The sequence below is a fragment of the Geotrypetes seraphini genome, chromosome 11, assembly GCF_902459505.1.
Source record: "Geotrypetes seraphini chromosome 11, aGeoSer1.1, whole genome shotgun sequence".
In the NCBI taxonomy this organism is placed as follows: domain Eukaryota; kingdom Metazoa; phylum Chordata; class Amphibia; order Gymnophiona; family Dermophiidae; genus Geotrypetes; species Geotrypetes seraphini.
In genome coordinates, this window is record NC_047094.1 from 39,300,335 (window position 1) to 39,313,500 (window position 13,166).

Below are 13,166 nucleotides of genomic sequence, written 5' to 3' on the forward strand. Positions count from 1 at the left end.
TGGCTAAGTTAAATTTACTTATTTATTTAATTCATTTTCTATCCCATTCACCCCCAGAATGGGTTAAGTACAATATTATTACTTCACAAGAGTATGTGAAATACACTCCTGGCCATTCATATCTTTGGGATATGCTAGTAGAGTGTTGATTTTGTAAGAGAAGAAATTCCTTGAGATCAACTGAACTGTGAGTTTATGTCTTTAAGTTTGTATTAAAAGAAGTTTACTTAAGGAAAATAGAGTCCAGTCTGATAATATAAGGCCACAGGTTCAATGAGTTTATCTGTCTAGGATCCTCTGGGAGAGCCAGTCACATACCTAATGCATAAATCATGTTAATTATCGGATTGTCTCAATGAAAACTCATTTGTTCTTTTCTGTGCTGTTTTCTATTTTTTACTGAATGTCCTAATCATCGCATGCTTAGAAGCAATAAGCATACAGAAGAGAGAAATTGGATTTGTTCTTCCGTGTAGAAATTTACAGCCAGAATCAGGGCCATATTTAAGATGACGGTGTCAATGGTCAAGACTGGAGAGCATTTGGGAAAGGAGATTTCTCCCTCAGAGATCACCAAGCCTGATGCTAAAGCAAACCACATTGGTCTCCTATTACAGTAGCTGAGGCATTTAATACCTTCAAATTCTGTTGCCCTATGTAGTTACCTTAGTTGCTTATGCCGAAATCAGTCTCCCTATGTGGCAGTAGAACTGCAAGACTACCATAGGGGTCAGAGGTGCAATTGCAAATCCAGGCTGACAATGCGGCAGGAGTGTCCAGGGACTGCTCCTGCTACCCAGTAGATACCAGAAAACCCAGCTTTTCATGTTGTCATGACAGTGGCGGAAGCTGGTGGGTTGGGTGGACCGGTCCTCAACTAGTAGGATCAATAGTTGTATGTCATCAGTATAGGAGTGGATCGTGATGTTATATTTGTGGGCAATGTTGACAACTGGCCTGAAGTACAGGTTGAAGAGGAGTAAGGACAGCAACACACCTTAGGGAACTCCATATTTAATGGGTTTGGGTCTAGACTTGTCCAGACCTAGTAGCACAGTTTGTATTCTCTGGTATACAGGGCAGGATTAATTCGTCGAGGGCCCCTAGGCACACAAGTACACTGGGCCCCCTGCCCCGCCCCACCCCACCATGTGCCCAGGCGGAAACAGGAAGCTGCGTCAGAGGGAAGCTTTGGGCAAGCAGCACCGCTTGCACAATTACAATTCCCGTTGCCTTTCTTACCTACCCGCGTTGCTTGCTTGTCTTACTTTCCATCGATGGAGGGGGGGGGGGGCGCATTGCCGATCGATGCTGGAGGGGCCAATCGCCATTTGGAAAAAACAATGTTTATGCCCTCCTTCATCGGGCCCCCCTGACCATTTTGGGCCCTAGGCACGTGCCTACTTGGCCTAGTGGTTAATCCTGCCCTGCTGGTATAGGAAGTATGTAAACCATTGTAGAGCTGAGTCTCTGATGCCTACGTGAGCGACTCTGTTCAAGAGGAGTTGATGATCAATAGTGTAGGATGACTCTTCATCATGGAACTGGAGGATGAAGAATCAGACTCGAGAACTGGAAGAAGAGGAGGGTGAGATGGGGTCAACGCATGACGGGGGTGGACTTGAATCCCTTTTGCTTGGCCATGAAGAATCTGCAACAGGGATGCAACAAGCAAGAGGATCCTGAAAAGTAACAAGAAATAACATTGCCCAAACAGAGTCTCTGTGTTAGCAGTTTGCTGATTTTAGTCCCTTAAATAACTTCATTTTGGAATAACCCGCCAGCACCTCAACAGCTATAAGCAGCATCTGAAAATCCAGAGCTTCCCAAAGTGTGGGTCAGGACCCCAAATGGGATCATAAAACCTGTGTGTGTGTGCGGGGGGGTGGGGGGGGTCACCGTATAACTTATAAAATTATTCTCCTCTCTTTCAAAATTAAAAACTCTCACTTACCTTCATTTCTTGATAAATTATTAATACCCCAAAGTTCACCTCGCTCTTTAAGATCTACTGATCAAAAACTTCTATATATACCATCCTTAAAAGAATCCTATTACACTAGAAAAACTAATTTCGCAATAACAGCACCCACCTTATGGAACTCTCTCCCTCAATATCTTCGTGATGAATTACAACTACCAAAATTTAAAATCAATCTCAAAACTTTTCTTTTTCAAGATGCATACGACAAACCCTAATCTTAAAATCATCCTTTTTTTTTTTTTTTTTTTTTTAATTTATTTATTATTTTTTTTTTTTAGAACAGTCCACCTTCTTCTTTATTACGCCCCCACCCCTTATGTGTCATACCCCTTTCCCCTCTATATCCTTTTTTCTTCTTTAATTATGTAACTTTTTCCCACCTCCCCATCTTTCCTCACTTTCTAGTTTGTCTGTAAATGTCATACTTGTTCATTCTATCTACTCTTTTACACTCTTTTTTTATTTCTCTCTATTCTATATTAAATCATGTTTTGTTTTATTTTTTTTAATTAATTTTCTTTATTTATAATTGTAAACCGGTCAGATATTCATTTTATGATTGGGATATTAAAAACTAATAAACTTGGAAACTTGGAAACTTGGTCACAAAAACTTGGTGGACTTTCTATAGGTACATCGTTATTCTGCACATACAGGGATCATACAATTTTATTTGGCTGCAAACATGGGGTCACAGCCACAAAAAGATTGGGAAACGCTGCTCAAAGCCCTTCAAGAGCACAATTAAAACTGGGACAGTAACCACAGCAGCAAGTAACAGGAAGCAGAGCATGGCAAACATATTGGCAGAGCATGGCAAACATATGGCCTAGGGTTACCAGGGTTATGATTCAGCAAGACATAATCTTTTGTTTTATTTTCTAAACAAAGGCTAAGCCTTTCTGGTAATAGAGGTAAACATAAGAGATTTCCTGATACTTGTCAGTTCATCAAAGAATGATTGATTGATTGAGGTGGAAAAGAATGAAAGGGGGAAAGGGGGTGGGATCTGATATACCACCTTTCTGTAGTTATAATTCAAGCAATTGCTTAACTACCTTAGGGAGAAAACAGCAGACAAGCATTACCTGCAAAATGTATGCAAATGCCTCCTCTGTACATGTCAGCCTTTTCTTTGTCCATCCTTTCCTCCTGAATCTTTCTTTTCTTTATATGCAGTGGTGGCACAAAAAAGACTCCCTGACAGGGAAAAAGTTGCATTCTAGTAACAACATAAGAGCTGCCACACTGGGTCACTGTCGGACCAAGGGTCCAACAAACCAGTATCTTGTTTCCAACAGTGGTCTGTCTAGGTTGCAAGTCCCTGGCAGGATCCCAGAAAGTGAGATGGTTCCATTCTGCTTGCCCTCAGGGTAAGCAGTGGCTTTCCCTCAGTCTACATTTTTGGACTTTTCCTCCAGGAACTTGTTCAAAACTTTTCAAAATCTAGATTCTCTAACTACTTTTACCACATCCTCTGGCAATGGATTCCAAGGCTTCATTCTGCACTGAGTGGAACACATATCTCCTCCTATATGTTTTAAATGTACTGCTTAGTAACTTCATGACATGACTCCTAGTCTGTACTTTTTGAAAGAGTAAATATCTAATTTGCATTTACGCATTCCACTGCACTAACAAGGTATAACTACCTTGTTGGAAGACTAGATGAACCATGCTAGTCTTTATCTGCTGTTCATTACTATGTTAATATGTTGTAGACTTAAGTCATATCGAATGGCGTAGCTGGGGCTCAGTGGGCCTTGGGATTGAGGACCAAGATGGTCCCACTCCCAGTGCACCCCCCCCCCCCTGGTTCTGGTGCACTCCCCCTCCATGTTCAGCTACTTACCCGCCCACTGGGTCTTCCATAGCTACAGCATCAGAAACATTGCTAAAGGCTACCTCTTTGGCTGGTAGGACCTTTCCTCTGCCACATCCAGGAAGTTACATCAGCATGACAGGATGTGGCAGAGGATAGGTCTCGCTGGCCTTTAGTGCTATCTCTAATGCTGGAGCTGTGGGGGACCTGGCGAGCAGGTTGAGAGGAGGTGCTAGACCTTGGTGTTCCAAAGAGACGGTGCAGCTGCAGGCAACCCTGGGCATTTTGCTGGGTTCACTGATCATATCTCTCATCAGGGAGGGAAGGGAAGGGATTAGAATGTGTATACCACATTTTTGTAGTTTTACAACCACATTCAAAGCAGTTTACATACAGGTACTTCAAGCATTTTCCCTATATGTTCTCAGTGAGCTCACAATCCATCTAATGTACCTGGGGCAGTGGAGGATTAAGTGATTTGCCTAGGGTTACAAGGAGTAGCACAGGGTTTGAACCCAAAACCTGAGGGTACTGAGGCTGAAGCTTTAACCACTATGCCACATTCTCCTCCATTCCCTTTATCATTTTTATCGCTCTTCCCTGTACAAATATACTAGAAAGGCTTGCGTGGAAAGAAGGTGGAAGGATAACGTGACCATACGTCCCATTTTGAACGGGACCATCCCATTTTCAGGGACCCGACACTGAAATGTCCCGTTTTCAGGGACCTGCCTCCCCCCGGTACCTTTTTTAATCCTCCTGATGTATTCCAGCAGCGGCAGAGCTGCGTGCCTGCCTAGTCCCATGCCATTCACTGAATGGCTGCTGTCAGTTCTCGCAAGTCCTGCGAGAACTGACGGCAGCCATTCAGTGAGCAGCGAGGGACCAGGCAGGTGTGCAAAAAGCTTGCGCCTGCCTTGTGCACCACTCTGCCACTGCTGGAAGACATAAGGACAGGAGTCGGCCGCTGGGATTAAAAAAAGGTACCGGGGGTCTGGAATCTGAGGTACTGAAAGGGGGGTCAGAGGTCTGAGGTACCGAAAGGGGGGGTCCTGGGGGTGGGGTCCTTTCCCGTTCTGGGGGAAAAAAAATATATGGTCACGTTATGGAAGGAGCATATGAATAAAATCATGCTGGAGTTTGGAGGAACACAGCAGGACCTCAGCGTTTGGAGGTTATTATTATTGCTGGCCTTCCTGTTAATATTTGTTACTGCAGTTATGTGGTCTCACTGGCTGGAGGGTCCTGAGTCCCTGAACTGAAGATGACCTTAATCTGATCAGGCTGAGGTTATTGTCTATTGGATACAGTAAAAAAGGACTGGAAAATCCAAGCATACATATAAGGAGCCCTTAGACCAGGGGTGTCCAACCTGTGGCTCGAGGGCCGCATGCGGCCCTGTGAAGTATTTTGTGCGGCCCTGGTCGAGGACGATGCAGTGTTTTCTTCTGATGCCCCTGGGTATTTACCATCTTGCCGGCTCCTTCCTCTGTCTTGCTGCAGCATTTGCGCGTTTGTGCGGCCCCAGAAAAATTTTTTTCAGCCAATGCGGCTCAGGGAAGCCAAAAGGTTGGACACCCCTGCCTTAGACTGTAACTCCCCTGAGGACAGGAAAAAACCTAGTGTACCTGAATATAACTCACTATGAGCTACCTAATTCTAAAATATACTCAAATGCATCTATTCTTTCCAGAAAAAAAATATAAACCCAATTACCCCTGTTTTATAGCAGGTATAGATGTGTGTGCCTATTTTCCGTTTGATAATTTTATGAAACTATATATTACAAAAATGAAGCATGCAAACCCCACGTGAACAGCAGAGAGGTAAAAAAAAAAATAAAGAATATGATCAAATGAAGAAATCCTAATCTAATTTCTAAAGCCTTTAATAAATGTTGTGTTCATCAATTATTTTATGATACAACACGTAAAACAATCTTTTCAGCAACCGCACGCATACTGTGGAATGCTTTACCTCTGACCCTGAGACAAGAAAAAAATCTCCACAACTTTTTAAAATCTAATCTCAAAACATTTCTTTTCAGAGATGCTTTTGAGATTTATACTTAGGGCTCCTTTTACGCTAGCGTTTGTTGCGCACGCTAACCCCGCGCTACACGAAAAATACTAACACAAGCTCTATGGAGGCATTAGCGTGTAGCATGTAGCAATGTAGCGCGTGCTAAAACCACTAGCGCACTGTCGTAAAAGGAGCCATTAGTCTTCCTTATTCAAAAACCTCAGTCATCAGGCCTTACATTAAAGATCCCCTTTACTCCTTTTGTTTTTTTGCCTCCCCTGTCTTTTATTTTAAGCAATGTAGCCTCCCCATTTGCCCATGTGTATCATGTTATGTCCGTATCGTAACTGTGAATTTGTTCCCTCTGTTTTATATCTTTAAAACTTTTTAATACTTTGTATAAATTGGAAACCGCTTTTGTTTATAAAAGCAGTGGTTCATAGACAATGGCGCGAAAGACAAAAGCGCGCGCTGACAATTGAGCGCAGCGCACGCCGCTGCACCGCTCTAAATTACAGTTTTTAGGGGCTCCGACGGGGGGTTTTGTTGGGGAACACCCCCAGTTTACTTAATAGACATCGCGCCGGCGTTATGGGGGGTTTGGGGGGTTGTAACTCTCCACATTTTACTGTAAACTGAACTTTTTCCCTAAAAACAGGGAAAAAGTTCAGTTTTCAGTAAAATGTGGGGGGTTACAACCCCCCACACCCCCCACAATGCCCCCACAACGCGGCGCGATGTCTATTAAGTAAAGTGGGGGGGTTCCCCCCCACACACACCCCCGTCGGAGCCCTAAAAACAGTAATTTAGAGCGGCGTGGCGACGCGCGCTGCACTCAATTGTCTGGGCGCGCCTTTGTCCCGGCGCGCTTTTGACCTGACACCAAAAGCAGTATATCAAGACCCATATAAACTTGATAAACTTGAAACTTCTTCTACAATATTCTGTCTATGCCTCAAAGAACTGTTTTAGACAGTCAAGCCAGACTGCTGCAAGCAATCTGGAGGAGAAGTCAAAAATCGGCATCATCACATTTCGTTAGTGACACATTTTTATAGAATGTTTGACTCCTGACATAGGCATTGTTGCCGAACCACAGCTGTGTCAAGTCATAAGAACATAAGAATACTGGGATAGACCGAAGGCCCATCAAGCTCAGTATCCTGTTTTCAACAGTAGCCAACCCAGGTTCAAAGAACCTAGCTAGATCCCAAGTAGTACAACAGATTTTATGCTATTTATCCTAGGAAGAAGCAATGGATTTCCCCAAGCCATCTCAATGATGGCTTATGGACTTTCCTTTTAGGAAATTATCCAAACCTTTTTTTAAACCTCGCTAAGATAACTGATTTCACCATGTTCTCTGGCAGCGAATTCCAGAGTTTAATTACACGTTGTGTGAAGAAATATTTTCCCGGTTTATTTTAAATCGACGGCAGCGTCATCGCATGCTCCCTAGTCCTAGTATTTTTGGAAAGAGTAAACAAGCGATTCCCATCTACTCGTTCCACTTCACTCAGACCCAAATTCTGTAACCAGCGCCTAAAGTTAGGCTCCTATTTTGGAGGCGCCCATCTAAATAGGCGCCTATCTAAATCGATTAACAAGCCCACTTAAGCTTTTTAATCAGCAATTGAAACATAGGTGCCTAAGGAAGAGTGATTCTGCAACGAGGCGCCTCTAAAAATTTAGGCGGCCTTCAAAAAAAAATAGGTGCTATGCATGTTAGGCGTGGGCGTGGCAACATGTTAGGTGCCTTGTTGCGGAATCACTGCTCTTAAGTGTGCTTAAGCGCTCAGCTAGGTGCCAAACTTTTAGTTGTGTCTAGAGCTGGCCTATTTCTTGGGCGCCTCCAAAATAGGTCCTGCTCAGCGTGATTCATTAAACAGCACCCAATTTTACTTGAATTGTGCTGAACAGTGCCTAAGTAGGCGCCTAACTTTTGGGCGCTTCTTCTAGAATTTGCCCTTCAGTATTTTATAGACCTCTATCACATCACTCCTGAGTCGTCTCTTCTCCAAGCTGAAGAGACGTAGCTGCTTTAGCCTTTCCTCACAGGGAAGTTGTCTCATCCCTTTTATCATTTTCATCGTCCTCTTTAACTTTTCTAATTCCACTATATCTTTTTTTTTTTTTAGATACAGTAATCAGAGAAAAGAGCGACGCAATTGATAAAAGGTATGGGAAACCTTTCATATGCTGAAAGACTAGAGAAACTGGGGCTCTTTTCCCTGGAAAAGCGGAGACAGAGGGGACATGATAGAGACTTACAAGATCATGAAGGGCATAGAGAAAGTGCAGAGGAACAGATTCTTCAAACTTTTGAAAACTACAAGAGCGAGAGGGCATTCGGAAAAATTAAAAGGGGACAGATTCAGAACCAATGCTAGGAAATTCTTATTCACCCAAAGGGTGGTGGACACCTGGAATGCGCTTCCAGAGAGTGTGATAGGACAGAGCGATTTAACAACTTTGTTTCATCAACAAATTTAATTATCAAAGAGCAACGCAGGGTTTGAACCCACAACCACTACACCATATTAATAATAATAATAATAATAACTTTATTCTTCTATACCGCCAATAATCGTGCGACGTCTAGGCAGTTTACATTTGAACAGAGCTGGACAATCAGCGAGTTACAATATGCATATAGTCAGTGAAATTACAGTATGTAGAATCTTGAAATACAGCGAAATACAATATACAGTTTGTTAAGAATTTCGGAGGGGCATTGGATAGAAATAGAATAGAAAATGATTAGCAGAGTTACTGTTTAGGTGATATCTCGCTAGTTATTCCCATCTCTAGATCTTTGATAAATATGTTAAGAAGCAGCAATCCCAGCACAGGCCCCTGGGGAACCCCATTATTTACACATCTCCATTGAGAATATTGACCATTTCAACCACTCTCTTTTCTGTCTTTCAACCAGTTCTTACTCCATAATAGGAGATTACCTCCTATCCCATGACTTTCTGATTTCCTCAGAAGTCTTTCATGAGGTACTTTATCAAATGCCTTTTGAAAATCCAAATAACACAATATCAATCGGCTTAACTTTATCCACATGTTCATTCACTCCTTCAAAGAAATGCAGTAGATGGATGAGGCAAGATTTCCCTTGACTAAATCCATGTTGGCTTTTGCTCGTTAATCCATGCTTACGTATATGTTCTGTCATTTTGTTCTTTAAAATAGTCTCTACCATTTGGCCCGACACCGACGTCGGACTCACCAGTCTAGAATTTCCTGGCTCATCTCTGGAACCCTTTTTAAAAATTTGTGTCATGTTGGCCACTCTCCAGCCCTTTTATTTTTGTGCTACCGGCTATTGTAGATGACCCCAATGCATATGAAATTTTTAAATTGGATTGGACTTTCTTCGCTTGATCATGTTCCTCAATCTTTTACTTCATTGATTTTATGAAACCACATAATTTTATGAAGCCACGTTAAATGGCAGCAGAATAGATAAAACTTTTTTTTAAACTGTTGAAGCGGCATCTTTTCTGCCAGATGAAATACTGGATAAGGTCTGAGATTATCTCCCTGTTTTACTAAGGTGCGCTAAGCATTTTAGGGAACTTCCAAGTACCTAATTTTTATTTTTATTTTATTGTAACCCTTTCTGAGCTTCTGGGGAGGACGGGCTATAAAAATGAACAAATAAATAAACCTATGCACATGCTAACGCGTCCATAGACTAACATGCAAGCACTAGCATTTAGCGTGTGGTTAGCACGCACTAAAAAGCATAGCGCATCTTAGTACAAGGAGCCCTATGTTATTAATGAAAAAGAGAAAATGATAATAAGGTACTGGTCGCCTGTGTATTTTATGGTTGTATTTCTTGTTTTGTATAGTGAGGAGTATTTATTGTTGATGATTCGTGTATTTTTGATGTAATGTTATAGTTTTGTATGTAAGTTTGTAACCCGCCCTCTGTAAGGGCAGGATATAAATGAATAAACAAACAAACATACCCCCCTCTTTTACTAAGGTACGCTATGCTTTTTTAGTGCGCGATAATTACTCGCTAAATGCTAATGCGTGCATGTTATCCTATGGGCGCATTAGTGGTTAGTGCACGTGTTGATTTTAGGGCGTGCTAAACGCACACTAAAACGCATAGCGCACCTTAGTAAAAGAGGGGCATAGACTCGTATTATCCACACCTACTGTAGCTAAGATAATATTCAAGCAGCTCTCTGATATCATGTGCAACTTTCTTTAAATGAATCCCCTTATTTTCTTACTTCTCTTATTCTATCTTATCCATCTAAGTGTTCCATCTTTGCTTACACCCTATACTGTCCATTAAAATGTTTTAGTGCTGCTGTAATGTAGCATACATTGCCATGTACTTCTCCCTCCATATTCGCTGTGATAGGGGATTAACAGAACCGCAAATACAGAAAAACCGTGAATAACTTTTTCATATGTTATTCGCTGTTTTCTATTAAAAACCATCGTGAATACGGTGAAACCGCGAATAACATGGTGGGAGACCTGGCCTGTTCCTGAAGGAGAAGCAAAACACGGTAAAGAAATTGCTGGGAATCAGCGATTTTTTTTTTTTTCTGTAAATCCTTGGAATCAGCGATTTCTCTACGCAAGCTGATGTAATTTGGGGGAGGAGCAAGCAAGCTGAAAACCACGAATAATCGAAACTGCGAATACGGAGGGAGAAGTGTACTTTGTATTGTTATTTAAATATTTTTATTGCTGTAATTGTTTAATCTAATCTAATCCTTAGGTTTGTATACCGTATCATCTCCACGTTCGTAGAGCTCGACGCGGTTTACAGTAGAAGAAATAGGAAGGAACTACAATAGAGGGTTAGAGGTAGAGATGTGAAGAATATTAGAGGACTTGGGGTGCCAAGATATAAGAGTTTTCTTGATTCCTAAGTTGGAGGGAGACTTACATTTTTTGAGAAAAGCCAGGTTTTCAGATGTTTGCGGAAAACTTGGAGAGAGCTCAAGTTCCGAAGAGGGGAGGTAAGGTTGTTCCAGAGCTCAGTGATTTTGAAGTGGAGGGAGGTCCCTAGCTTTCCTGTGTGGGAAATGCCTTTTAGCGAGGGAAAGATAGTTTTAATTTGTGGGAGGATCTGGTGGTATTAGGGTTTGAGGAATTCCAAGAAAGAGGGATAAAGGGAGGGAGGATACCGTGTAAGATTTTGAAAACTAAACAGGCGCATTTATAGTGGACCCTGGCGATTGTCGGAAGCCAGTGAAGCTTGGCCAGGAGCGGGAGACATGGTCAAATTTACTTTTAGCGAAGATGAGCTTGGCCGCGGCATTCTGAATCCGCTGAAGTCTGTGGAGGTTTTTCTTAGTTAGGCTTAAGTAGATAGAGTTGCAATAGTCCAATCTGGAAAGGATGATGGATTGGACAAGGAGGGTAAAATGTTTTTGATGGAAGCAGGATCTAACTTTCCTCAGCATGTGAAGGCTGAAAAAGCATTTTTTTTTACCAAGGATTGGAGGTGGTCATTGAAGGACAATGTGGAATTGATGCTTATGTGGAATCGATGCTTATGCTCGACTTTCCCCCCTCTTTTACTAAGGTGCTCTATGCTTTTTTAGCGCGCGCTAAATATTAGCATGCATTAAACACGCGCTAAACGCTAATGCGTGCATGTTATCCTAGGGACACGTTAGCAGTTAGTGCTAAACGCGCGCTAAAATGCTTAGCGCACCTTAGTAAAAGAGGGCCTTTATTTATTTAATTTTCTATACTGTTCTCCCAGTGGAGCTCAGAACGGGATTACATAAATTTATTCAGGTACTCAAGCACTTTTCCCTGTCTGCCCAGTGGACTCACAATCTATCTAATGTACCTGGGGCAATGGGAGAATTATAGGGTCCTTTTATCAAGGCATGCTAACTGATTTAGTGTGCACTAACTGATTTAGTGCATGCTAAATGCTAAGGCATCCATTATATTCTATGGGCGCCCTAGCATTTAGCACGCACTAATCTTTAGCGTGCGCTAAATCGGTTAGCGTGCCTTAATAAAAGGGACCCCTAAGTGTCACAATGAGCAGCCTGGGTTTAATGCGTGTAATAGCAAGCGGTAAACCGCCGACTGCGCTAGCCACTACCCCCTACTCTTGAGCAGGCGGTAGTTTTTTGCAGTACAACATCTTAAGTAAATTCCTTCAAAAATAAATAAATCCTAATAAATAAATTTAATAAAAAAACATATAGATTTACCAGGACACTCAAAGCATTATCTCGTTGAACACAGTCTAATATTTCTTTCCACATTCCATACTTTGAAATGACCTTATTAAATAGCGTTAATACCAATTGTGCATTATCACCAAGTCAGTCCGCGTTCTTTCCTACCTGCGATAGTCCACCAGTGTTTTTGAAAGAGCTGTGATACCTTTCAAAGAACTTGTCTGTTCAAAGAAACAAGAACGGCTTCTCTCGTCAGGGCTAAGTTGCAGCTTTGCTGAGGTGAAGGAAGTAAAAGCTTCAGGCAGGGATCAGTTGTTAGCGACACTGACAAAAGTTTCTTGAAACAGAGCATGTGAGTCAAGAAGAGTAAGGGAACTACTGGTTAAAAAGGTGTGGTTTACTAATCCCTCGAGATTACCATGGACAACAACATTTACATATTCTTAGTTACCCTCTGCAGGTTATATGACATAGTTAATAATAATAATTTATTTTTTTGTATACCACTATACCAAAGGTTCGAAGCGGTTCACAACAAAAGAAAAAAAATACATACAATCAATGTAGTTAAAAAATGGCATAATAATACAATCAGTTAAAATTGGAATGCATCAATTTTAAGACAAGGATAAGTTAATACAGTAACACAGCTAAGATATAAACATGTCAAACGGAATAGGAATAGGAAGTAGCCTCCAATATTGGTTTTCCAAGCCACGTATTCAATTTAGCGGCCTGGAATGAAAAAATTCTGTCAAAGAACTTCTTATATTGACAAGATTTTATAGAAGGATAATTAAATAGATTTATTCTACGTGTACTCTTATTGGAATAGTTCAAAGAAAAGATAGTCTGGTAGTTTCCCAAACACTGCTTTGTAACATATATAGGAATACTTAAGGTGTCAGGTCAAAAGCGCGCCGGGACAAAGGCGCGCCCAGACAATTGAGCGAAGCGTGGAGGCGCGCGCCGCTCTAAATTACTGTTTTTAGGGCTCCGACGGGGGGGGGCGTGGGGGGAACCCCCCCACTTTACTTAATAGACATCGCGCCGCGTTGTGGGGGGTGTGGGGGGTTGTAACCTCCCACATTTTACTGAAAACTTCACTTTTCCCTGTTTTTAGAGAAAAAGTTAAGTTTACAGTAAA

General features: G+C 41.8%; 1 protein-coding gene across 1 annotated transcript in view; it reads right to left on the reverse strand.

The window, feature by feature from the left end:
- Window positions 1-12,267, reverse strand: part of LOC117345669 (lipopolysaccharide-induced tumor necrosis factor-alpha factor homolog) — a 33,932-nt gene extending 21,665 nt beyond the window's left edge. Inside the window, exon 1 of the mRNA XM_033914652.1 lies at window positions 12,185-12,267. The gene's annotated coding sequence lies outside the window, so the exon portion shown is untranslated. The remainder of the gene's footprint in view (window positions 1-12,184) is intronic.
- Window positions 12,268-13,166: the final 899 nt, after the last annotated feature.